The following is a 27,772-nucleotide window of genomic DNA, read 5'->3' on the forward strand; positions in this document are numbered from 1 at the left end:
AGGGCAATCTGAAGTTTGGTCAATGGGGCAACAGGGTGGTGCAGTGGATAGAGCACCAGCCCTGGAGTCTGGAGGACCTGAGTTCAAATCCTACCTCACACATTTAATAATTAACCTCACTGTGTGGCCTTGGGCAAGTCACTTAACCCTATTTCCTTGCAAAAAACCAAAGTTTAATCAAGAATTTGAAAAATGGAAGAATGGAACTCAGAACAAAGGAACGGATATTTGAACTGTTAGAATATAATAGGTATGAAGCTCTTCCCATAAAGAGTGAGTTTGAATTTTCTGAGGAAGTAGTGTCCCAAAATGTACAGCATGATGAGTATCCACAGATGCAATCCATTCTATATAAAAGAAGAAGTATAATGTGACAGTGAGTGAATTCCTGCTTAAGAAAGTAGGGTAAAAGTCATATATGTAAACCTGATGTGACTGATTGGGGAATTTTACTTGCCTTCCTAAACCATCTATCATATCACACTTTATGACCATTACTCACTTCTGATAACTCATGTAAATGTGGGTGACTGAAGTATCCCCCACATGTAGCATGGGGGGGAATCATGTGACTCTGAAGGAGACAGAATACATATCTGTAGACTCTTCTAGTCTTTTTTAGTTTTTCTTCCAGAGGAGACTTTAATTTCTGCCAGGAGGAGAAGCAGGAAATGAAGGGGAAAGGCCATCAGTCTGCTCTTCTCAAAGAGAGGGTATCAGGCTGGAATTATTGATTTGCTCCCTTAAATATTGTCAGTCTAGAGGATGTAGTTTCATTTTCAAGCTAAACTTCTGATCACCATTTAAGGGGAAAGGAAAATCCCAAGTTCTATATCCAAGGCTTGTCTTTCCTTTCCCACCAAATATCAATCCACAATGAACACAGAGAGCAAGTAGCAAAGAAACTCAGTTGTCCAAGTTGGTAGTAAAACTGAAATCAGAGAAAATATACATAGGAGAATACATACCAGACATAGAGTATGAAAGAGCTCTCCCCATTAGAAGTAAGGTAATTCAGCTTAACCAAGAGAGAATTCTACATCTCACCCAAGGAAAAATCCCTCAAAGACTAGCATACAAGCTGGAGATAGGGACATGATGGAGACTCCCAATTTCTCTCATCTTGGCTTCTTACAAGAGTTTTATTTTCCTTGCAGCACTTGAAGTGGGGTTGGCATCATCATTTTCTCTCTCAAAAGCAGTGTCCAAAGTGACTGAGGACCCCATAGAAACTGAAGAGATTTGAAAGAAGGTTAAGAGACTGAAAAGAATGGAACTTTCTTCTATTACTCAGTCCCTCAATGAGAGTCCTATAATAATAGACTCTCAGACTCAGGTTACATTGAAAAAAAAAAGATACCATCATGAAAAAGCTGGGATAAAATGTCTAGGGATTAATAAAATCAATGAATAAAAACAAAAAAATTTGGGGTTCTAAAGATATTGAATATAGCATTAGTTATTGAGATAAAGGTTTCAGAAGAGAAAGGAGGTTATTGGAAGCGATATTGATGGCTAAGAAGATGGTTTTGGAGAGCAGGAAGGAAGGAAGGAATCAGAAGTTGTTAAATGCTTACTAGGTATGAGTCACCATGCTAAGTACTTTACAAATATTATCTCATTTGATCCGCAAACAACCTCGAGAGCTAGGTTTTTCTAATTTTACAAATGAGGAAACTAAGGCAAAGATAAAATGACTTGTCCAAAGTAATACAGCTAGTGTCTGGAATTAGTCTTTCAAACTCTATCCTCTGTATCTCCTAACTGCCTCTAGAATAGGATTGTACTTTCTGGATCATAACTTAAGATTCAAAGAATCCCAAGATATTTAGGATGGGAAGGGGACTCATAGGTTAGTAATGTAGTCCAACCCATACCTGTGAATGATTCTCATTTACAAATTCCTGAGCTGCAATCATCTGGCTTCCTCTTGCAGAACTGTAGTGATGAAAAGTCCATAGAGATGGCCTGTTTCAATTTTTGATGTTTGAGAAAGAAGGAACAGTCACATGCTTAGTTAGTGATGTTTATCAAGAACATATTCACCTCTGTAGAAATTCACAGCGCAGGAATTCACAAGGCAGGAGCAATTTTAGATAATTCTAATTGCTCAAAATTTCTTACATGCATCAAGCTACACACTGCTCCTACCTAGTTCCACTCTCTGGGGGCCAAGCAGAATAAATCTTCATTCTTTTAAATATTTGAAGACAACTCTCAAGTTCTCCCTAGGTTCTATTCCAGATTAACCATTTCTAGTTTCTCCAACAAGACTTTTTAATGGAACAATCTTCAGGCCCTCTCTGGTTGAGTCTTTCTGCTCCTTATACTTCAGTTTGTGCACATCCTTTCTTAAACATAATATTCCTGGGTGGCTAGGTGGCGCAGTGGATAGAGCACTGACCCTGGAGTCTGGAGTACCTGAGTTCAAATCTGTCCTCAGACACTTAATAATGACCTAGCTGTGTGGCCTTGGGCAAGCCCCTTAACCCCATTGCCTTGTAAAAATTGAAAAAAACCCTAAAAACCCATAATGTTCCAAATATGGTCTGAGTAGAACAGAAGCTAAAAGATTTAGGACTAGAAAGAGCCTCAGAGGTCATCTAGGTCAAGCCCCTCATTTTACAGGTAAGAAAACTGAGGCACAGAGGGAAAAGTAATTTATTTAAACTCACTAGGGCAGAGGTAGACTTTGAAACCACATCCTCTGAAGCTAAAGACAGCATTTTTTTCCATTCTGCCATGCTGCTTCCTGGACAGCAGAACTCTTCCTTCCCTCAATAAAAACACAGCTTTTAGGAAGGTTTGGTTTTGGGTTTCATTTTTTCTTTTTCTTTTTTGACTGCTATGACACACTGTTGACTCAGAATGAGCTTGCAGTTCACTAAAAGTCCAAGATACTTTTCTATCAGTTCAAGTATAGTAATCTTTCTCTCATCCTAGGTTGGGTTCTTGGCTAGTGATGGATTACATGTAAAGAGCTCCAGAAAGAATGCATTTTTCTCTCAATCAATCAAGAAATATTTAGTAAGTACCTGTTTTATTCCCAGCACTGTGCTGGTTGCTCAGGGAAACAAAGACAAGCATTAAAATAGTTCTCACCATTTTAACGTGGGGTAATTGAATCTTAAATTGAGAAGCTTAAAATCTAGCCAAGGGAGACATGTGTGTGTGTATATATGTTTATTGATCTATTTATTCATTCATTCATTCATTCATATGTGTTTATAGATATTTACAAGATTGACCTGAGATATTTTTAGGGGAGGCAGGGTTACTAAGCAACCTCTTTAGGCTCCACTCCTAACTTTCCATACTTTCTTTACCATGGCAGAGCAACCTCCTAGACTGTTTGTTTGTTTGGTTTTTTGACTAAGTAAATGTGGCCATTTTCTGCCTCCTTTTCATTCTTATCTAGACTTAATCATTGAATGTGTGCTGCTTCAGTCAAACTGAGACCTTTTAAAGACCTTAGTTTAAAAAGGCCATGTCTTCCATTGTATCCAGGTCCATCTCTGGTCCTTCTATTCCACATTTGACCCCTGGACCCAGATGGCTCTAGAGGAGAAAGGGAAGCTGGTTACTTTGCACAACACTCCCTCACTTAAATCCAATTCACTTGCATGCTATGACATTACTTTCCTGATGCCATGGTCCTCTTTGAGAAAGTCAGACAAACAACACCTGGGACCTGAGGCAGTTTTTGGCCCCTGGAGATAGCATCCACTGAGAAGTTTCCAGAGTCAGAGCTGACTGGGATGTCAAGCTCTACTTCAAGACCATATAACCCATGCCCTAGTCTCCAAGAAAGCAGGTCCTTATTCAGAACAGACATAATTACACTGAAAATATTAGAATGGAAATTAATTTGGCTTCCTTGAGGAGATTTAAAAGCTCATTTTAAATATAAAAAGCCATTCTTCACCCCTCCTCCATCCTTATCTCTAGTTTTAATGAATCATAAGGCACTCTCTTCCATTCTTCTCATAGGTCAGTGTTTATTTGACATTTAATAAAAAAGCTCCAAGGCAGTTTCACAAGTACATGTTATAGGAAGGCCCAATCTTGAATGCCAAGGGGTAGATTCCATGAGATGTCTAACCCAAGTCTCTTTCTTCTTTGTGCTGGACTTGGTGAAGATAGAGAACAGCCAACTCCTCTTCTTATTTTAGTCTTGCTTATCTTGGATATCAGTTATAGAACTCAGAGAGTGTCAGCATTAGAAAGATCATTTCATCCAGTTCCTTTCTGAGCAGGAATCCCTTTTGATACCATCAAAAGTAGCCATCCAGACTATGGGACCAGAAAGGTCTAAAGAGGCCCTTTCATTTTTTAAATCATTATATAAATATTTTATTTGTTTCCCAATTACATACAATGGTAGTTTCTACCAAACATTTTTTGTAAAGTTTTGAGTTTTACAATTTTTTTCTCCCTCCCTCTCTTCCCTCCTCCTTCCCCACAACCAAAGGCAATCTGATATAGTCTTTATAATTGCATCCATGATATGCACAGATCAAAATGGAATCCAACCCCCTCATTTTATAGATAGGAATGGGGGGGTTGGTGTATGTGTAGTGGGACTTATTCAAGGTCATACAAGGAATAAGTGGCAGAATGAGGATTAGATTCTCTAAGTCCAAGCCCAGAATCATTTCCACTAAGCTACACAGCCCTAGTAAAGATGCTGTGTTGCATCTGCTGCAGAATAAGGGTATCCCTCTGGCCCACCATTAGCAATGCTTGTACCTGAAGTTGCTTTATTTCAGAAATAATGATGGATAATGGAATCATAGATTAACTCTGGAAGGAATGTCAAAAGTCACCTAGTCACCCCCTCAATTTTTAAGAATTTTTATTTAAGGAAATGGGATTAGATGACTTATCCAAGGTCACACAGCTAGGTAATTATTAAATGTCTGAGTATCTGTGGTAGGATTTGAACTCAGGTCCTCATGACTCCAGGGTCAGTGCTCTATCCACTGCACCACCTAACTGCCCCAACCCCCTCCATTTTTATGAATAAAATGTGGCCCACAAAGCTTATTGATTTGTTCAAGATCATACAAGATTTAAACCCAGCTCCTCTGACTTCATGTCTGACCCACTTTCTCCTTCATTATACTGGGGGTTCTAGTCTAGTCAGAGATCTTAACTCTGACATCCAACTCTTTTGTTATCTTTCTTAGCTTTGGCAGGTTTGATAAGCATGTCTTCTGTGCTTTCATCCAAGTTGTGGATAAGTGTATTCTTTCTTCCCTCCTCAATCCCCCTTCTAATTAAATCACCCATCTTCTTTTACCCTTTCTATTTTTCATTCTTTGAAATGAGAGAGTTTATGTAGCACGTCAAAGCTGAAAGCATTCTAGATGTCCTCAGATCTTATCCCCTCGTTTTATGGAACAGGAAGCAGGTTTGTCAACCATCACACAGACAGTCACAACCAGAATTGGCACTTGAACCCAGATCCCTGGACACCAACCAGGCTTCTTTCTCTGTCTCAATTCATTTTGGCTGCTTTTATGGATTTTCTCCAAAGTGCTTCTTAAAACATGAATATTGTCACAATTAAGGACAGTGATGTGTGGGTGAAAGGAAGACCAATATGGAACTTAAAAAATTCAGACCTGAAAGCAGCCTCCGAGATTTTCTCCAGCTCTAAGATCTTATGGATTCTATGGCTCTGGAATCTTTGAAGGCCCTTCTGGCTCTGACAGTTTATCATTCTCCTCTGCTGAATCCTCAGCTTCGCTAGCTGATGAATGTGCCAACTGCACTCTCAGCAGCAATGGTGTGTGTGTGTGTGTGTGTGTGTGTGTGTGTGTGTGTGTGTGTGTGTGTGCTTCAATTTCTATTCTTAGCAATCTAATCTTTAAACAAGGACTAGATTTGTGTTTCTGCTTCCTTTCTGATGCACAGTCTCTGTTGGCTGCTTTGAGTCTTCCCCAAACATTGCTTTATCTTAGAGATGCTGGCCATTAAGGGAAGAAACAGCTCACCCCTTTCCATCAAGAGTCAGCAGTCGGGGCAGCTAGGTGGCTTAATGAATAAAGCACTGGCCCTGGAGTCAGGAATACCTGGGTTCAAATCTGGTCTCAGACACTTAATAATTACCTAGCTGTGTGGCCTTGGGCAAGCCAATTAACCCTGTTTGCCTTGCAAAAAAAAAAAAACTAAAAAAAAAAGAGTCAGCAATCAGTTAATCAACAAGGATTTACTACGTGTTAAGAGCTCAAACTAGGAAGAAAGGCAAAAATTCCTGACCTTAAGAGCTTCCATTTCAGCTAGGGGGAACAATAGTCCAATAATTAGAGACATGCAAATACATAGAGTCCTATAAGGGGAAGGCTCAAAGAACTGGGGGAAAATTCTGTAAAAGGTGTTGTTTGAGCTAATTCTTTTTTTATATTATTTTATTTTATTCCGATTACATGCAGAGATAGTTTTCAACATTCATCCTTTTGCAAGCTTTTGAGTTCCACATTTTTCTACCTTCCTCCCTTCCCTCCCCACTCCCCATGGTAGCAAGCAATCTTAATTTATTTCCATATTAGTCATGTTGTGGATGAAGAAGTAAGAACTAAGGTGGGGGGTAAACAAAAGGCATTTTAAAAAGTGAACACAGTATGCTTTGCTCTGCATTCAGTCTCCATAGTTTTTCCTCTGGATGAGGATGGCATTTTTCATTATAAGCCTTTTAGAACTGTCCTTGATCATTGAACTGTTGAGAGGATCTGAGTCCATCATAGTTGAACATTTCATAATGTTGCCGTTAATGTATACAATGTCCTCCTGGTTCTGCTCCCTTCATTCAGCATCAGTTCAGGCAAGTGTTTCCAGGATTTTCTAAATCTGGCTGCTCATGATTTCTTACAGAGTAATAGTACTCCCTCATGTTCAGGTAACATAACTTGTTCAGCCTTTCCCCAAATGATGGGCATCCACTCAATTCCAATTCTTTGTCACTACAAAAAGAGTTGCTATAAATAATTTTGTACATGTGGGTCTTTTCCCCTTTTTTATAATGTTTTAGAATGCAAACCTAGTAGTAGTATGCAGTTTTATTGCCCTTTTGGTGTAGTTCCAAATTGTGTTTGAGCTGATTCTTTTTTTTTTTTTAGGGCTTGCCCAAGGCCACACAGCTAGGTAATTATTAAGTGTCTGAGGCCAGATTTGAGCTCAGGTACTCCTGACTCCAGGGCCAGTGCTCTATCCACTGTGTCACCTAGCTACCCCTTGAGCTGATTCTTTTGTTTTGTTTTGTTTTGTTTTGTTTTTTAGTTTTTGCAAGACAGTGGGGTTAAGTGGCTTGCCCAAGGCCACACAGCTAGGTAATTTATTAAGTGTTTGAGGCCGGATTTGAACTCAGGTACTCCTTACTCCAGGACCAGTGCTCTGTCCACTGCACCACCTAGCCGTGCCCCCCCCCCACCTAGCTGCCCCCTTGAGCTGATTCTTGATGAAAACTCAGAATTCTAAGAGATGGGGATGTGGAGGAGAGAGCATTCCAGTCATGAGGGACAGTCAATGTGAAGGCAAAGGCAGGAAATAGAATTTTTGTGTAGGAAAAATATATTATTATTATTATTGGATGGTAGAGAGCAGAGGGGAGAGTCAAGTGGAAGAAAATCATAAAGAAGGGAAGGGTCCAAGCTGCAAAAGAAAAAAACAACATTAAAATCTAGAGAAAGGATTTTTTTATTTGATCTTGAAGGTAATAAGGAGCCACTAGAGCTTGAACAAGGAGATAACATGGTCAGGCTTGTATTTTGGATAGGTCACCTTGGCATCTGCAGGGCAGATTAAATGAAGTGTGGAGAGACTTGAGGTAGGGAGGTCAGTTGGGAAGCTATGTGCCAGAGGATAAAAGGTCACAAAGAAGGATTAGAGGGTATGTAAGTGAAGAGGAGATATAAATGGGAGATATTGTAGGGTCCAAACAATAAGATTTAGTAACAGATTGAATATATGCGAAATGATTGTCAGTAAGGACATGACACTGAGGTTGCAGATTTGAGGGACTGAGTGAATGGGAGGGGGCAGTGAGAACCAAGGTCCAGTTTTGTACCTTCATATCATGCTCTTTTCCTAACTGTTCATAAGAATAGGCCCCTGTTTGTTCTAGAAGTGGACTTCTCTTATTTGATCAGTACATCTCTTGGCTACCATTTTGAACCCTTAGATCTCCTAGCTCAGTCCAGAAACTCTTCTTTGCTCTATCACTGTTTCTATAGGTGGCAATCCCTGGGCCATGAGGTTCCTTGGAGCAGGTACAGAAATGTGCGGGCCTGCTTTTAGGCAATCAAGTCTGAATCTCTGTAGTTCTCCCCTCTGCTCCTATCTTTCTCCAGTTCTCTAGTCCACCTTCAATGATTGGCAGGTTTAGAGCTAGAAGGGATCTTATGAATTAAAACCCTCATTTTATAGACAGAGACAAGCCTAAGGTTTCACATATCTGGAAAATGTCTGAGCTAGTAACTGAATCATCCCCTTTTGTAGGCCAAGTCCAAAGATATAGTTTAATTGTATGAACTGGCCTTGAATTAATCATCAACCTTCAATTAATCCTTACCGGTGTGATATAAATAGGGTAATAAGTAACCAGGACTAGACAAGAAATTCACACTTTATGATGTCTATAATTCAGGGCAAGAACAAAGCACCAAAATAAAGGGACAATAAAGAACCAAGAAAAAATACTCTCAATTCATTTTTTCCTGAAGAGAATCTATTATTGTAGTTCTAGTCTTCCTTCCTTCCAGATCTAGTACCCATTGTAGTGGGCCCTCAGAGTCAGGTTGCCTGGATGTTTTAGGTAATGGGTTAGATAAAACACATTACTATCACCATTAGAATATCTTATATTATTCTTAGCTACTTCCAGAGCCAGAATGTCCTTGCTCCATTGCTTGTGCTCTCCAAGCAAGGAATTCTATTGGGGAACACATCTCATCTAATAGATCAAGCTCAGATGTCACATTTCTTGTACATAGCTACTTGTGACTTAGGTTCCACACCAAATCTAGATTTTCCTCTTGGCCTAGATATCCAAAGTGATCATGCAGGACTTTTCCAGTTATGGATCAGGAAGAAGCTTTGGCTGCACTACTTGCTTTCCATGTTTCATGTAGGATAATTTACAGTAACTGGATGTTGCTGCAACATTATCATCAACATCATCATCATTATTATTATTAATTATATATGAAATTATATATAATTTATATATAATTTTAATAATTATAATAATTAATAATACAGTAACTGCACGGATTGTTGGGAGTAGATGGGATATCCACAGCTCAGAGGAATTAACCTCAGATGTGCCTAATATAATAAACTGATACACAAAATTCTGGCTGAATCTAAGATAAAAGTGTATAAATAGTCCCAATTCATGGTGTAAGGAGTAACATTTCCTTCTAACAATTCTCCTCAATAATAAACTATATTTGTCAAAGATCATGAAAATTTCTAGTATGAGAAATGATCAAGCTCAATCATAAAATATTTTACTGTGGCCACAGATAGGGTGTTGCCCCTCCCTCCCCGAAGGCACAGCTTAATAAAAAAAAAAATGGAACTCAAGTGCTGATGGTCAAGCAAAGCTTTAACTAGAGTACAGAGGCCAGAATTTTGACTAAGCATGCCAAAAAGTAGAGGGTACTGAAAGCTACATGCCCTGAGCTGTGTTCTGTGATATTTGTTGTATGTGAAAGACAGAAATTATGGATCTTCATTTTAATATGCTCAGAGAGATACAGCTAGAATGATATAGTGGCTATTAGAAGTCACAATGCATATACCACCTTGCTGAGCAATGTTGTAGGTATCTTTGCCTTAAATTAAATAGACATTCAGCAAGGATAAGACAGAGTACATATTATCTCTTCATCCTCCTCACTCCATTTTACTATACAAACTTAAACTTAATTCTTAACACAGAATATCAAAGCAGTACATAACAAGAATCACATCCAACAATCAAAATCCCAAATATCTGAAATTTAAACATTAATGACAATTTTTCATTGTGATGAGTCAGATGTAACTGAATTTTTTTGATGAAGATATTGGAGTGATTGCCATTTCCTTCTCCATTGGATTAAGGCAAACAGAGGTTAAATGATTTGTCCAGAATCCCATAACTAGGGAGTGGTTGAGGTCAGATTTGAACTCAGATCTTCCTGAATTTAGTCCTAGAATGCAATCTGCTGAGCCACCCAAGTACCTCCAATTTTTTTCTTTTTTTTCTTAAATGAAGAAAGATCATATTAAAGTTTCTACTACAAACTTTTTCAATTTTTAATTAAAAATTTGAAAATGAATATCACACAAAAATGTACAAAGAACAACTGGGCAATTTTGCTATTACCTTGTTAAACTTAGCATATACTTAAAAATTAAACTACATAATAGAAGTTCAGTTTCAAATATGATCTTTTTGTTCTTTGTATTTTAGAATGTATTTATTGTAAGTTCATGATAATAAAGAAAAATTGAAAATAAAAAAATTGAACATCACTACATGTATCTGAATTTGCATAGTAGTGATCTACATTCAAATCAATAAATTTCAGCACATAAACTATCACAACACAATTAACAACTCTAGGTCTCCATCAGAATTCTCTATCCATTTTCATTTGCTTTTCTGCAGTGTAATAGATTTGGAATCAAAGAGCTTTGGAATCAGTTTTGAAACTACTATTTTGAATTTTGTGACATTAGGCAATTCATTTGTCCTTTCTAGGGCTCATTTTCTATATTTATAAAATAAGAGCCTTGGACCTCTAAGTTCACTTTCAAGGTCATCTACTATTATATACTTAAAAATAAACAAATAAAACAGAGTTAACTGTTCAAACTGTTTCAGAGCAAAAAAAAAAAATCCTGAAAAGCCCCCGCTTTTTTATTTGTTGTCTCAGTGATCTAGGTCACCTGGTCTATTAAGTCTGGAAATTCCTTTGCTATCTTATGGCAGATGCAGCCTGATGGCAACTTTTTCCTTGGTTTTCCAAACTTTTTCTCCATACTCATAATTGATCCTAGAGTTTGGGTTGTTGAAATTCCTGACTCTGTCCTATATAAGTGAGTAGAATATTGTTAAGAGGATTGCTGAGTCAGGAAGACCCTCCTATGTAAAAATATGTCTCCCAAATTGATGGTGTGCTATTTAATTAAGTATAACCTTATAGAAAATCTCCAGGTCAGGATTCTAAGCCCTTGGGTAAGAGTCTAATCAATTTTCTTTTTCTGAAGAATGAGAGAAGGTAAGCCCTGTATAACCAGTAGATCTTATATCATTCATGGTAAGCAGATAGAATAATAATTAATAATAGTAATGATGATAAAAATATAATCATTATTATAGCTAGCATTTATATAACACTTTAAGGGTTTACAAAATGCTTTAGAAATATTATTTGATTTTATCCTCACAACAACCCTGAGATATAGTCCTTATTATCCCCTTTTTACAGATGAGGCAACTGAGGCATAGAAAGGTTAAGTGACTTGCCCATTGTCACACAACTAATTAATCAGGTCAGATTTTAATCAGGTCTTTCTGATTCTAGGTCTTACATACAACATATTTTGCCATACTTAATCCAGATTCCTCTTGGCTACAATATCCATAGTGATTATAAAGAGTTTTTCTAGTCATTGATTGGAGAAGATTTTGGTTGTACTAATTTGCCTTCTTGGACCTTATGTAGGATCACTTCTAGTACTCAAAGGATCCTGAGGGAGCCACTACAAGGTTCAAAGTCTGCTAGGCTGCAGAGGACATGGTTGTGCCAATCAAAAAACTGTGAAAACTTTATGAATTTTTAACACTTGTGATGGCTGTAGCTATTTTTTTCATATCCTTTCTTTCCCAGACCTATTTATCCTAATGAGAGGTCAATTTAGGCATGATATTGGGAATGATGCAAGATTTGAAAATTGGCAGGTGAGAAGCAAGATGGCAGGAAAAAGGCAGAGAGAGATTTAACAAATCCCGCTCCAAACGACTTTAAAGATGAGATAAAAAAAATTTTCCTCCCCAAGACATTCATGAAGATCAGCAGGAAGGGTCTGTTTTACTGGGGTGAGAGTGGAGTTGGTCCAGAGCAGACAACACTCCAGCAAGCTAGCAACAGGCCTTGGGGCAACTGAATTGGTAGCTTCCAAAACTCTCACTCCATAGACAGTAAGAGCATCAGGACAATTGGACAGAAGGAGATTACAAGGGTCCCTGTACTGGCACTAGGTGTAGGACTTTATTGCCTTGCCCATATTTGGATCAGGGTCATAGTCTTAGGTTGAAGAGGAGCACTAGCATCAGAGCTTCAGGAACCCTAAACATAGTTCCAGGGCAGAAAAGAGTGCTTAAGGGTACTCACAGACCAGAGTACAAGCCGGGAATACCTCTCCTAGCTCATACCATGTTGGAAAAACTGAAAACTTAACAGTCCCCCAGAACTAGCACTGAAATCAACTATACAAAAAGCTCAAAGCTTGGGACAGTGCTTCCTCCACCCTGGGAGCAGAGGTCAACTGTAACATATAAAGTTAAAAGTAAAAAAAAAAAAATAGACTAAAAAAAGAGCAATTGACAAAAAAAAAGATCATAGAAAGTTACTGTGGTAACAAGGAAAATCAAAACACAAACTGAGAAGACCACAAAATTCAAACTGATACATCCAAAACCTCAAAGAAAAATGTGAATTGGTCTCAGGTCCAAAAAAAGAATCCTTAAATGTGGTAAAAAAATATTAAAAAAATCAAATAAGAAAGACAGATAAGAATTGAAAAAAATGAGAGCAATGCAAGAAACTCATAAAAAGTCAACAGACTGGTAAAAATGCACAAAAAATGATGAAGAAAAATTATACTTTAAAAAAACAGAATAGATCAAATGATAAAAGAGGCACAAAAATCCACTAAAGATAAGAATTCCTTAAGATGCAGAATTGGATAAATGGAAAAAAGATGCACAAAAATCCACTGAAAATTCATTTCTTAAAAATCAAAATTAGCCACATGGAAAAAAAATACAAAAATTCACTGAAGAAAATAACTCCTTAAAAAGTAGAACTAGTCATATGGAAAAAGAGATGCAAAAACCACTGAAAGAAAATAATTCCTTAAAAATTAAAACTGGGCAAGTGGAAACTGATGAATCTATGAGACATTAAGAAACAATAAAATATAATCAAAAGATTGAGGGCAAATGAAGAAAAAGTGATATAGCTCATTGAAAAAAACTGAACTGGAAAATAGATTGAGGAGAAATAATTTAAGAATCATTAAATTGAAAGTCATGATTTTTTAAAAAAAGAACCTAGATAGCATCTTTCAAGAAATTATCAGGGGTGACTAGGTGGCGTAGTGGATAAAGCACCAGCCCTGGAGTCAGGAGTACCTGGGTTCAAATCTGGTCTCAGACATTTAATAATTACCTAGCTGTGTGGCCTTGGGCAAGCCACTTAACCCCATTTGCCTTGCAAAAACCTAAAAAAAAAAGAAAAGAAAAAGAAATTATCAAAGAAAACTTTCCTGATATATTCTAGAATCTTACTCTAGTCCTTTGAGGAATGAAGAAGACCACATCAACCAACTAAATGATTGGCAGCCTGAGTTGCAGTTATGTTTATTATAGTGAGGGGTAAGCTGCACAAGACATCCTTCTCAATTGTCTATACGAGAATCAAACATCCCAGGGTCTGATTTTTAGGAAACAGAGCTATTGGAGATGGTCTGGTCACTGGGAGTCTCTTGACCTGAAATGGTTTCGGTTTCTCCCATATCAGTGAGCTATAACCAGAGGGTAAAATAGAAACTGAAAGAATCCACTGATCACCTCTTGAAAGAAATTCCCAAATGAAAACTCTTGGGAATATTATGGTCAAATTCCAGAGCTCCAGGGTCAAGGAGAAAATATTGCAAGTAACCAGAAAGAATTCAAATATTGTAGAATCAGGTTAACACAAGGTTTAACAGCTTCTATATTAAAGGATCAGAGAACTTGAAATATGATATTCTAGAGGACAAAGGAACTAATATAATAAACAAGAATAATATGCAGCAAAATGGAGCATAATCCTTCAGGGAAAAAATTGAATATTCAACAAAACAGAAGTCTTTTAAGTATTCTTATGAATACTTATAAAAACAGCTGACTAGAAAATATGACTTTCAAATACAAATCTTAAGAGAAGGATAAAAGGAAAATGAAAAGAGAAATCATAAGGGATTTATTAAGGCTAAAATTTTCATTCCTACATGGCAAAATGCTTGTAACTCCTCAGAACCTTTTCGTTATTATGGCAGTTAGAATGAGTATATAAAAATAGAGGACAAGTGTGTGATTTGAATATGACGGGATGAAATGTAATGGGGGAAGGGAGATATACAGTGGAATAAATTGTCTCATATTAAAAATAGACATAAAAGAACTTTTATAATAGAGGCAAAAATGGAGGAAACAAGGAAAGGAATGCATATGAACTTTCCTCTCCCCAGAATTGACTCAGAGAGGAAATAATATACATGCTCAATTGAATACAGAAATTTATTTTACCCTACAGGAAAGTAGGAGGGGAAAGAGATATTAGAAGGGGGATTGCTAATAGAAGGGATGATGGATTGGGGGAGGCAGTAGTCAGAAGGAAAATACTTTTCAGGATGGACAAGGAGAAAGAGAGTAGAATAAATAAGTAAAAATAGGATGGAGGGAAAAATACAGAAAAATCATAACTGAAAAAATTTACAGCAAGTTTCTCTGATAAAGGCTTCATTTCTCAGATATGTAGAGAACTAAGTCTATTTCATAAAAAAAAATCAGAACCATTCCCCAATTAATAAAATAATTTGAACAAGCAGTTTTCAGAAGAAACCAAAACTATCTATAGTCAAATAAAAATGCTCTAAATCACCATTGATTTGAGAAATTAAAAAAAAAAAACAACTCTGAGTCATCTCCCCACACCTCTCAGATTGGCCAATATGATTGCAAAGGAAAATGACAAATATTGGAGGGTTGTGGAAAAATTCAGACAATAATTCATAATGGCAGATTTGTGAAATGATTCAATTTTTCTAGAGAGCAATTTAGAATTATGTTCAAAGGGCTATAAAACCATACATACCCTTTGACCCAGCAATAATACTCCTAGTTCTGTATCCCAAAGAGATTTAAAAAAAAAAAGTAAAGGATCTATATTTACAAAATATTTATAGCAGCTCTTTTTATGATGGCAAAGAACTGAAAATTGAAATATCTATCAATTGGGGAATGACAAAACAAGCTGTGGTATATAATTTTTTTAGTTTGTTGGGGGTTTTTGTTTTTGAAAGGCGTGGGGGGGGGGGGTTAAGTGACTTGCCCAAGGATCACACAGCTAGGCAATTATTAAGTATCTGAGGTCAATTTGAATTCAGATCCTTCTGACTCCAGGACCAGTGCTCTATCCACTGCACCACCTAGCTGTGCCTGTGGTTTGTAATTTTTATGAAATACTATTGTGCTATAAGAAATGATTTCAATAAAACTTGGAAAGACTTATATGAATTGATACAAAGGAAAGTAAGCAGAACTAGGAGAACATACTATGTTCTGTGAATGATTTAGCTGTTCTCTGCAATGTAATGATCCAAGACAATTCCAGAGGACTTATGTCAAAAATTGCTATCCGCTTCCAGAGAAAAATTGAGAAGCATCGGAATGCAGATTGAAATATACTTTTTTACTTTATTTTTCTTGAGTTGTTTTTATCTGTTTTCTTTCACAACATTACTAAAATGGAAATATATTTTGCATGACTGTTCATGTATAATCTATATCAAACTGCTCAAGGAGAGAGGAAGGAATATAGGAAAGTCTGGAGAGGAGTGAATTTGGAAGTCAAAAAATTTTTAAAGAATGTTAAAAATTGTTTTTATATATAGTTGAATAAAAATAAAATATTAAAAACAAATAGAGCTGACCCCAAAATGAATGGAATTCTTGACAGACCTTCTTTGATAGATCTTTTTGAATGTCAAAATCCTTTCCAACTCTCAAATTTTTATGATTCTGTAAAAGATTGAGCCACATAATTATAGCTCTGAGAATGACTATTTTTACTCTCTTTCTCACAGATAAATTAGAGCTTAGCAATACCTTTCTCTTGGAATCTTAACGGGTCTCTTTGAAAAATCAGAGATTCTCTTATGTCATTAACTCAAGCCCCCACTGGTGTGCTTCCCCCAAGACTATCAGCTATGAATCAGCTAAGAATCATTATGTCAGCCAGCCTTAGGTAACTTTTATAAAACGGTATTTACTAAAGTGGTTGTAAGCCAGTGAAAACTGGTTTGACCGGTGTGACTCCCTGGATGTGGTATTGCTAAAGTTTAACTAACCTGGAGACAGAGCTTTGCTTCCTTCCCCTCCCCACCTGCTTGTTTACTGTAGAACAGTTAAGAGTTAAGCTTTCTTAGTCTCTGCTTCTCATTCCTTATTACAAATCAGAGAATAATAACCTGATTTCAGTAGTCTAGACTAGCCCCCTTCACTGCCTCATGGATCTACAAGACAATCTTTTACTGGTGCCATGTCATCTCTTTGTCAAATATTCTCTGTGCCTATAAAGCTTCAGTACTGAGCAGCATAGGGCCTCCTGCTATCTACTGGAGCCAGCATCCTAGGCCTGGATCTGGGAATCGTGGGAGCTGCCCACTGATACTGTTCCCTGTCTGCCTATGCCTTCTTCCCAGGACTGCCATTCCTATCCTTTGGGAACAGCTCCCTCTCTACCCTTTTGCACTGCAGTGCTATGGTAGTTATGAAATAGCTGGGGTTTTGGAGTTGTTTTTTTTTTTTGCAAGGCAATGGGGTTAAGTGGCTTGCCCAAGGCCACACAGCTAGGTAATTATAAAGTGTCTGAGACCAGATTTGAACTCAGTTACTCCTGACTCCAGGGCCTATGCTCTAACCACTGCACCACCTAGCTGACCCAGAAATAGAGGGTTTTTAAGAAAGAATAATTATTATGAAACACCCCTTCTCATCCCCAAAAGTCTATAACACATCTTCCATATTCACATGTACAGAACAAGGGAGAGTGGGTTCAAGATCAGAGAGCATTAGTAGCAGATTCTGGTTGCTGGAAGTCCCATCATGGGATGCTCAAAAAGTTCCTCCAAAGCAGTAGGGAACCTTTTTTTCTGCCAAGAGCCATTTGGATATTTATAATGTCATTCGTGGGTCATACAAAATTATCATCCTAAAAATTAGCCTGTTATATTTGCTCAAACATTTAATTCACCCCTAAAAAGTTCCTAGATTTATTGCATTTCTAGTCCCAGCCTGTGGTTGTCTTGACAACCAAATGATTTTTTTTTTTTGAGGACCATATATAGTCCAGAGGCCAGATGTTCCTGACCCCTTCACTAAAGCATGGCAGATCTGTGTTCTTCTGAGCTTAGCTTCTGATACAAAAACTGTCATGGGCTACTCCCTAGGACACTGATGGGAAGTGAGGAGAAATCAAACATCATTTTTTGAAGTTCATAAGGCCCTCAGCTGGCCAGAGTGGGAGAAGTAAGGGGAGAAGACCTGCTCAAGGCCAAACCTGAGGTCTCTTTTCTTTCTCCTTTCCTTTCTATATCTTCCCATCTCCCACCTACCCCACCCAGTTTCTCCTTAGGGGTATACTGAAAAGTTAAACTTGCTTCAACCTCTCAAATGACTGTGGTTTCAAGGTTGATAATTTATAAAAGACCCTGGGGATGTGGTCAAACTTCTTTGATTATCTTGGGTTTTATCACTTAAGTATGAAAGACATTCTAATTTAGTCTAAAGCCTATTATTGAGTAATAATAATATTGTAGCAAGCTTTTATATCATACTTTTCTAATTTATAAAGAAATTTACAAATACTATCTCTTTTTATCCTCATAACAACCCTGGGAGAAAGATGCTATTTTTATCCTTATTTTGCAGATAAAGAAACTGAGGCAGAGAAAACTTAAGTGACTTGCCTACGTTCACACAGCTACTGTTTGATTCTAGATTTAAACTTAAGTTTTCTAATGTCAGTCACTGAACTAGCCACCGTTTATCACTTATAATACATTAAATGGAATCCAGGGTAAATAAATGAATCACCCCACCCTTAGAGAATAATCATTGATTAAGAGAATGAACTGCAGTCAGCAGTTTACCTCCCTATCCCCCCCAGAAGCTGTTTTGAGACATTTCAGCTTTCTCTAATGCCAGCTGCTTGAAGGTGATATGGTCTAGGAAAAGTCTATTATCACATATTTATGTTCCAGGGCCCATTATTGGACTCACAAAGGTAAAATAGGCTCTTTAATTGGAAGTTGTGTGGAATTCCATGGTGACATATCAACATTCTGTTGCTTTTCTAATGATAGTTTCTACCATTATTTAGTAACTTGGGAATGTAGAGTCAAATCCTGAGTAAACATTAATAAGAGTCAGGGAACATCTCAAACTTCAGGCATGATAGAATAAACACCATATAGCCATGTGGCAAGATGACCCTCCTAGGGTATTTTGTCATACCTGAGACTTAAGGCAAAAGTCATGTGTGCTGGCAAACTGATGCAGTTGATTACTACCACAGGGACAAGATTGGATTTGATTTCTATGTATATAGTTCATGCATACCCATTAACTGCCTTTGCCACTGCTCTTCTCCTAGGCTCTTTGCTTAAGGGCCAGACTAGCCAGGCAGCCCCCTGCATTGCCTTCTGTTTTAGCTTGTATTGATCTATAGACATTGTTGTAAAGCTAATCTTCCATGGCAGGACATTTTGATTTGGCGTTAACATGGAAGGAATTCTTTATCCCCATCCAGTGAGAGCTTCTCAAAGGATCCTGCCCATTATCTCTGTCTCCAGTTTTCCAAACTAGCATTTATCAGATTTAACAATTCAGCAATACTTTTGACTTTTACCATGAATTAGTGTAGATATGTGCATTACCTCCCAGTTCTTGTCCCCTGGAATTGTGCCACTTCTGAGCCAAAGTCTAGGACATTTAAATACCTAGTCATTTCCATCATTTCATTGCATTATACTATCTGACAATAATCCCAGATTCCAGTGAAGGTGGGTAAAAGGAAGCCTTCATTCCCTTATTGGACCTCAGCCCAATTCTGAATATGAGTTTTTAAACTGGCTAAGATCAGGGTACAAGCAAAAAATCAAGGAACCAACTTGTTGGAGTTTTCTACTATGCTGGTAGTATCCTTTCTCCCTCCACTATGGGCTTTCTGATCAAACAGATCTAGAAGTATGCTTGTAATCTATTGATCTTACCCTTAGGGCTCTCATTGCCCAGATAATTTATCAATGTTAGCACTGGTTGACCTTTCCTGGTCCCATAAGTCTGAGGTTGAGTGACAAGGCAGGTGGCCAGGAGTGACATCAATTGGGAGTGGATCTAAAAGAAAAAGGGAATTATGTATCTTCAACTCACCTGACTTCAAAGTCTTCTAAGATGTACCCCTTTTATGCTTTAAGGTCAAGGTCCTTCTTCAATAGTGATTGGACCTTGAACGTAGAGATCTGACATGGTTACAAGTTAGCTTTTCTTTGCAGCATAAACAGGATCAGCATCTGTTTTTCCCCACTGCCCTGGCTCAATTTTGGCAGCCCTCCCAGAACTCTAGTAAAGTTAACTTGGGTGCAATGAGTTCTTCCCACTTAAGCCCAATTTTATTTCCTCTCTCTGTGGTTTGCTTAGTGCACCAAAGCAATACTTGACCCGACTCCTAAGCCCTGAATTCTTTGACTATTTTATTGTCCTGGCCACTATTTGCCCCCACCCCTCTCCCTCCAGAGAAACATCCTCCTGGTCCAACATGATCCCAAGGAAGAGATGGGCAAAATATTGCCTCACTGGAAAATACAACCTCCCCTTATTTCTTCAAATAAGCAAAGAAAGAAAAATGTTTTCTCCAGTTTTTTTTTTGGTGGTGGGGGGGAGTCTAGTTGGTTCTTTAAAATTTCACAATATTCAGTTTTGATTGTTTAGGAATTGTTTGTTGTTCTATTTACATTGTCCTAGCCATTCTATATATTCTTTTCCTGGCTCTGCTTATTTCGCTTTTCATGAATTTATGTAGATTTCTTTATAGTTCACTATATTCATTTTTCCAGAAATTTCTTACAGTACAATAATACTCCATTATATGCATGTATCCTGAGTTTTCTTACAGTACAATAATACTCCATTACATACATGCATCATAACTATCATGAAAAGCAAATGTGGAGAATTTTTTAAAAAGAAAGAATAGAATCTCTTGTGGGAAATTTGACCTTGATGCCTGGCAAAAATGCAAGATCTGTTATTAAAGAAATTAGTTATAGACATCTAGAAGAGAAAATGATAACAAATTGCCCATGTAGATTCATCCAGAATGGATATCATGTGAGACAACAATAATGTCTTATTTTGATGTGGTTTCTAGGCTAGTAAATCAGAGGAATGCTGTATAGACATAATGTCCCTAGAGTTTAGCAAAACATTTGACAACATCTCTCATGTGAACAAGTTGGAGAGATAGACTAAATGATAACACAGTTCAGTGGACTTGGAACTGGTTGAATGACCGGACCAAAAATGTAATCATTAATGATTTGATGTCAGCTTGGAGGGAGGTCTCCAGCAGACTGCTCCTGTGGTCTCTACTTGACTCTGTGCTAGTTAAATTTTTCTCACTGACTGGGATAGAAGTGTAAATGGCATGCTCATACAATTTTCAGATGACACAAAGCTAATAGGCATCAGTACCATAATATATGATAATCCAGATTCAGAAAGATCTCAGTGGACTAGAAAGTTGAGCCAAAGCTGATAAGATAAAATTTAATAAAGAGATGTGTAAAGTCTCACACTTGGTTTAAAAAAAAATCAACTTAACAAGTATAAGGGGGAAGCATAATTAGATAGGATTTTGTTAAAAAAAAAAGACTTAGGGATTTAGCAGACTGCAAGCTTGTTACGAATTAAAGGATGATATAGTAGCCTTAAAAATTATTGCAAATTTGTTGCATTAAGAAAAGTACGATGTCTAGGCTTAGGGAGGAGATGGTCCCTTTGTACTCTGCCCTAGTCAGATCACAACTGGAATATATATATATATAGAGAGAGAGAGAGCACTTGAGTCCCCACCAGTATATATACCTTTCAATAGTCAGCCATAGGACACAATTAGAGTAGTATTGTTAAAAAAAAATAAGAAAAGGGGGCGGCTAGGTGGCCAAGTGGATAGAGCACCAGCCTGGAGTCAGGAGTACCTGAGTTCAAATCTAGCCTCAGACACTTAATAATTACCTAGCTGTGTGGCCTTGGACAAGCCACTTCACCCCATTGCCTTGCAAAAAGAAAAAAAACCTAAAAAAAAATAAGAAAATATCTTCCCCATAAGCATGGGGTACACTCTCCCAAGAATATATATGGGAACATGTATGACTATCACATATATGGAAAGGTACAAATGTAGGGAATTTGACACCAAAGCAAGTATAAAAAGGGAACACATCTCTTAAGAATGCAAATGATAGGGGGTAGCTAGGTGACGCAGTGGATAGAGCCCTGGAGTCAGAAAGACCTGAGTTCAAATATGGTCTCAGACACTTAATAATTACCTAGCTGTGTGGCCTTGGGCAAGCCACTTAACCTCATTTGCCTTGCAAAAACCTAAAAAACCCCGCCAAGAATGCAAATGATATATCTTTTTATTGCTCCTACTGACCTTGGTCTTATAGAAAGGCTATTGTTATTTTAGAGGTTTTTAGAGAAGAATGTGACTAAATTGGTAAAAAGATTTGAGCTTATGTCATATGAGACCTATTGAAAGAACTGAAGATGCTTTGCCTAAAGAAAAGAGAAAGGACATAAAAGCTGCCTACAAACATTTAAGAGCCATCATGTGGAAGAAGGATTAGATTTGTTCTATTTGATCCCAGAAGAACTAGGAGCAGTGGATGGAAGCTGTAGAGAAACAAATTTAGACTTGACACAAGGAAACCTTGATAATTAGAGCTAAAGAGCAGTTAAAATGGACTGCCTTGGGAGATAACATGGGCTGGCTCACTGAAGTTCTTAGATCCAAGTGTGAAAGACTCATACTGGAGGGGATTCTTGGAGACAAGTTCCTTGGATTGATGCAGGTTGGACTAGATGACTGCTGGGGTTCTTTCTAATCCCTCAAGAATCCATGACTTTGTGATATAACATTCAGCACAATATTGGATAAAAAGCACAAGACTGAGAATCAAGAAACTTGGTTTCCAGTCCTTTTTCTGCTACTAACAAGCTACTTAAACTTAAGCAAGTTCCTTTCCCTTCTCTCAGGTTTACTTTCTTCCTTATATAATGCCCCTTTGTACTATCTCTCCTCATCTTCCTCCCCTTTCACACTTGTTCCATCGAAGACAACCTCTTGCTCCCTAGGGAACAGGTTTAAAGTACTCTGTGATTATGAATTCTTGAAACTATAGCTCTTGAGTCCCCACCAGTGTATTTCTCTTTCAATAGTCAGTCATATGGGGTGGCTAGGTGGCGCAGTGGATGGAGCACCGGCCTTGGAGTCAGGAGTACCTGGGTTCAAATCTGGCCTCAGACACTTAATAATTACCTAGCCGTGTGGCCTTGGGCAAGCCACTTAACCCACTGCCTTGAAAAATCTAAAAAAAAAAATAGTCAATCATAAGACACAATTAGTTCAATGAAAAGGCAAATCAGAATAGTATTGTTTTAAAAAATAAGAAAATATCTCCCCCATAAACATGGACAGCATTCTCCCAAGAAATACGTATGACTATCACATATGTGGAAAGGTACAAATGTAGGGAATGTGTGGCCAAAGCAAGCATAAAAAGGGAACACATGTCTCCTAAGAATTCAAATGCTATGTCTTATTGCTTCTACTGACCTTGGTCTTATACTCTCCAAGTAGTATATACCACTTCTAGCTTCATATGAAACCCTAAGCTAGGGTATTGCTATGATCTCTTCAAAAGAGCAGGAACCCATACCCCAAGATCAACAGACAACTTCCTAGTTCTGTTACCCATAAGACTAAGACTGCCAATTTAAAGTAAGGGGTAGCTAGGTGGCATAGTGGATAAAGCACTGGCCTTGGAGTCAGGAGTACCTGGGTTCAAATCAGGTCTCAAACACTTAATAATTACCTAACTGTGTGGCCTTGGGCAAGCCACTTAACCCCATTTGCCTTACAAAAACCTAAAACAAAAAACAAACAAAAAAAACAAAACAGAAGATTAGTATCAAAGAAGAATTTCAGAATTCAAGTCCATGGAGGCAGTGGCACAGTAATGGAGGATATTTAAGATCGAAGGTGTGACAATCCCTGTTGTGGAAATGGTAAACAGGAAGACCAGGATTTTTGAAAAGATATCAATCTATATAATAAAGTCTCAAATAGGAAGGCATAGACTTCAGGGTCAGAGACCAAACTTCTTGAGAAAGGGGAAAGAGTTACTTGGAGTCAGGGAGATCACAGCAACATGAATTAAGACCAGGAGAAAATCTCAAAGAAGCAAAGAGGTGACAGTCCCAGAAGGAGGGTCTAGAAGGGGTAGAATGGAGCTGGGCATATGCCTACTGTTGTTCTTCCTAGTTCATTAGGTTGAAGAACTCAAGAAAAATTACAACAACAGTTGCAGATGGTGGTCAGTGATTCTTTGAGGAAGATGAAAAGAGGATGAGAGAAAGGTCTAGGTTAAGGCAAATTTGTTAGTAGCATTAGGTCCAGAGAGTTCAGAAGATCATGGGGACTGGTGAAGCTAGGCTGTATGAGAGTGAGAATATGGGACATTTTTTGTTTGTTTGTTTTTTATTTTTACCTTGTCAACTGAAGACTCGAAGACTCTAGATTCAGGGTCACGGGATAAGAATTTGCTTGTCATAGGGATCAGAAAATGATAGTGTTGGAGTAAAGGTTATTGAGCTGCTCTTGGAGTCAGAAGACCAGTGCTCAGATTGGGTTCAGATAGACATGTCACTTAAGCTTTTGGTTTTAGTCTAGAATCTCCAAAAGGGTGGGACACCAGGGTTCAGTGGTCTGACCCCAAGGTCAACTAGTAGGACTGTGAAAAGAACAGTTCTTTCTCACTCACTTCCTGAAAGCCAGTTGTGGAACAACACAACCCACATATACTCTTATTCCCTGTATTCTCCCACTCAGCCTCCTCTCTCTATTTGCAAATTTCCTACTTCCTTCTTCTGCATGGGATTGACCCTTCATGTCAGTTTTCACTTAAATCTACCCGGTGACCCTCACAGCAATTGTGCTGGTGAAATTGGAAAACAATCTCCCTTCTCCCAATCCAAGAATATTCACCCCTTTTCCCATAAATCACATCTTATCTGAAGGCTCTGAGCTCCCAGACTCTGTGGCCAATGGATAAGAGCTCCACCTCTCTCCCTTCCATTTTTGCTGGGACAGACCCTATTACATATAATTTTTTCTTTCATAGACCCTTTTGGCACTCTGGTAAAGTTTATTCAATCTTCTCAGAATAATGTTTCTAAAAGTATAAAATAAGATCCATAGAATTACAAAGGAAACCAAAAGTATGTTAAAATACAATTACCAAAATATTTTTTAAAAACCAAAAACAATAAGTTCAGAGCTCCCACCTTATGTTATCTTTTCATGATATCCACCCTTCTTCCACACTTCTCTGATTCTGTGGAAAACATTCTTGTTTTTCCAAATAAACACATTTATAACCTTTGATATTATAAATATATAAATATAAACCATGCTGATTTCTGGCTTTCTCTCACCCTTACATCCAGTTAGTTATAAAACTTTGAGTCATTTTAACCTTCCAAAGAGCTCTTCTTTCTTCTTTCTTCCCCCCTCCCCCCACCCAGTTCAGGTCCAGATATCTCCCTTACTCTATTATAAGAACCTCCTAATTGATAGCCCTGCCTCAAGTCTTTCTCCTCTCTGACCCATCCTCCTCACAGTTGCTAAAATGGTCTTCCCATGTCAAAGGTACATTGCCTAGGGCAGTCTGATATTCAATAAAATGGACTCTAAAATCCAATATTATTTCATCTTTACCATATTCTTTTGAAATTTCTATTTTTGTTTGCATCTTTAAATGAACATAATTATTAACATAGTAGTACATATATTATATGTGTATGCATATATTTGTATGTGTGTGTGTGTGTAGATTCATAGGGGAGAATGCTCAAAACTTTTTTTTTACTGATAACGGTCAGAAATGAATCTGATCAACTTTTTTATTTAACAGTTTAATTAAGGCAAGGAGGAGTCATTTTTTGCATGAGGTACTGATTGTAAATTTAATAAATGTGAGCAAGGTAACAAAGTATTTCATTTTTTAAAATGTCATCTTTTGCATTAGACCAATAATTTCAGTCAGTAAACATTTTTGGATAACAAAAAAAAAGCAATGAACCTGATCAGAAAAATTTGGAGACCACTGCTTGAGGCAACTCTAGAAAACTCTAAGTTGCAGAACCATTTGTTTAACTGTATTGATAGAGGGAATTTCCTCAGCCAGAGTTCTCTATACCATTGAAATAAGAGCTTTGGTTTAAAAAAAAGGATGCAAAAAGTGACTGTTAATCAGGACTCCCACTGTTCAAGGTCCTATGATGAATGTCTTCATCGAAACAAGTACATCATATTAGCATGCTCAGAATTTTCTCTCTCTAATGAAGAAGAGTTGGGGATGGCAAAGAGGTCAGGTATAAGTCAGTAATTACCTGAGGATCAAGCTTCCTGGGCAAAGCTGAATCAGATCCTTTGCTAACCACATCTTCCAGGGGGCCTCCAGGGTTGAGAAAAGACATGGGAGTAATTATATCAGAAATATGGTGATACAAGGCTAGGGAAGGACTCAGAATGATCCTCAAGTGAAAGTAGGGAAGAAGAAGCATGTTCTGAGTTCTACTAACTACATCCAGAGGCAAAATTCCAGTTGACTTGCCCTAGTTATGGGTCTAATTGGAGTGGATTATCATCTATGTCTTCAAGATTCAATGGCAAGGGGGTGGCTAGGTGGTGCAGTGGATAGAGCACTGGCCCTGGAGTCAGGAGTACCTGGGTTCAAATCCAGTCTCAGACACTTAATAATTACCTAGCTGTGTGGCCTTAGGCAAGCCACTTAACCCCATTTGCCTTGCAAAAACTAAAAAAAAAAAAAAAAAGATTCAATGGCAAGGGCCCCACAGTTTTCAAATAGCCCTAAGTGTTAACTGCCTCTTCCTCCTCAAACTTTCTATAGCTCTTTGTCTGATCTCTCTCTTTATAACCTGTGTTTAAGTTGTATTTGCTGTTACTGGGTGTTTACTTTATCAATCTTCCTTTTCCCTTAGGATTTGAGAAAAAACATATTTATGCCTCTCTTCATTTTCACAGGGTCCCCGTGTGTAAGAGCCTAAATCAAATAGTAATTCCCAGACCTTTTGGACTATCAAAACTCCCTTCTCATCTTTCAATATCACCAGTGCCCTCTTCTCCTTTACCTCCTCCCCAAATCCCTTAGACTCAGAAAACTCCCAGATCTCTGATCATTATCCACCTCGAGTCCTATGCTGACTTCTCCTTCCTTCTCTCTCTTCCCTCAGTTCACCTAGCTCACAGTCTTCCTCCCCCACCCAACGCCTGCCCTCTTATTTGGAGGTCACCAACATGCATGGCAAACACCTGACCTCCCAGTTCATCAACCTCTTCAACTCCCATGACCTTAACTTTCATTTCACCTCAGTCACACATAAGGATGCTCATACCTTTGATCTCATTAAAAATCTGTCTGTTTGACTTTCATGATCTAGAACTCTGAAATTCTCTTCTGACCAGATTCCTGTCTTTCCATATTTTTTCCTCTTTTTTATTCCTCCTGATCTGATGTTTATTCCTCACCACAACCCCTGTCTCCCTGCTCCTCCCTTTTCTCCTCTGCTTCTATTACTGCTCTACTCTCCCTTAACTTCTTTTGAAATTTAGATCTTATATTGATCCATTTCAACAATACCTTGTCCTCTATCCTTCAACTCCCTTATTCCCTTGTGCTATCACCCCTCATGGTTTGCTAAACCCTAACCTTAGTCATATTCATTATCTCATTTTTCCATTATTACTCACAATGCTACTAAAAACCAATAAATGAAGTCAAGCCACTCTGCTGCCTGGGTCTACCAAGCTTTATAATAACTAAGCTCAATTGGGATTTCAGGGTTGCACTATAATGCTTTTAATTTTCCCTGGTTCACTTTCTACTCATAGTGGAAATCTAATGCTGTTCTTCCCACAGGCTACCTACTTCCACTTTCTTTCCTTTCCCTCTCAGCAGCTGGCCTTGAATCCTAGTTTCCTGAGGAAGTTGAGGAATCCAATATAAGCTTCCTCTTGTCCCAACCCTGTATCTTAAAACTCCTCCCCATTTTCTGACATACTCTTTTACCCAGTGTGGAAATCAAATGCTGTTCTTCCCACACACCTCCTACTCCCACTTTCTTCCCTTTCTCAGCAGATGACCTTGACTCCTAATTTCCTCAGAAAACTGAGGAACCCAATATAAACTGCCTCCTGCCCCAGCCCTAAATGCTAAAACTCTTCCACATTTTCTCATTTTCTCTTATTACTCACAAAGAAGTGGTTCTTCCTGCTTGACATGGTCAACATTTCTACTTGTGCTCTTGTTCCAATCTCTTTTCTCCCCTGAGAGTTTCACTTAATATTTCATTCTCTCTCTT

The 27,772-nt window shown here is 37.9% G+C and overlaps 1 long non-coding RNA gene across 1 annotated transcript; it reads right to left on the reverse strand.

The window, feature by feature from the left end:
• Positions 1–1,882: 1,882 nt before the first annotated feature.
• On the reverse strand, positions 1,883–27,076 carry LOC141516493 (uncharacterized). Its single transcript, XR_012476712.1, has 4 exons — positions 27,052–27,076; positions 25,781–25,845; positions 19,318–19,441; positions 1,883–1,968 (listed from the first exon to the last, which is right to left on the reverse strand). It is a non-coding gene; the product is annotated as an uncharacterized LOC141516493 (long non-coding RNA).
• Positions 27,077–27,772: the final 696 nt, after the last annotated feature.

This window comes from Macrotis lagotis, chromosome 3 (genome assembly GCF_037893015.1).
Source record: "Macrotis lagotis isolate mMagLag1 chromosome 3, bilby.v1.9.chrom.fasta, whole genome shotgun sequence".
Lineage (NCBI taxonomy): Eukaryota > Metazoa > Chordata > Mammalia > Peramelemorphia > Peramelidae > Macrotis > Macrotis lagotis.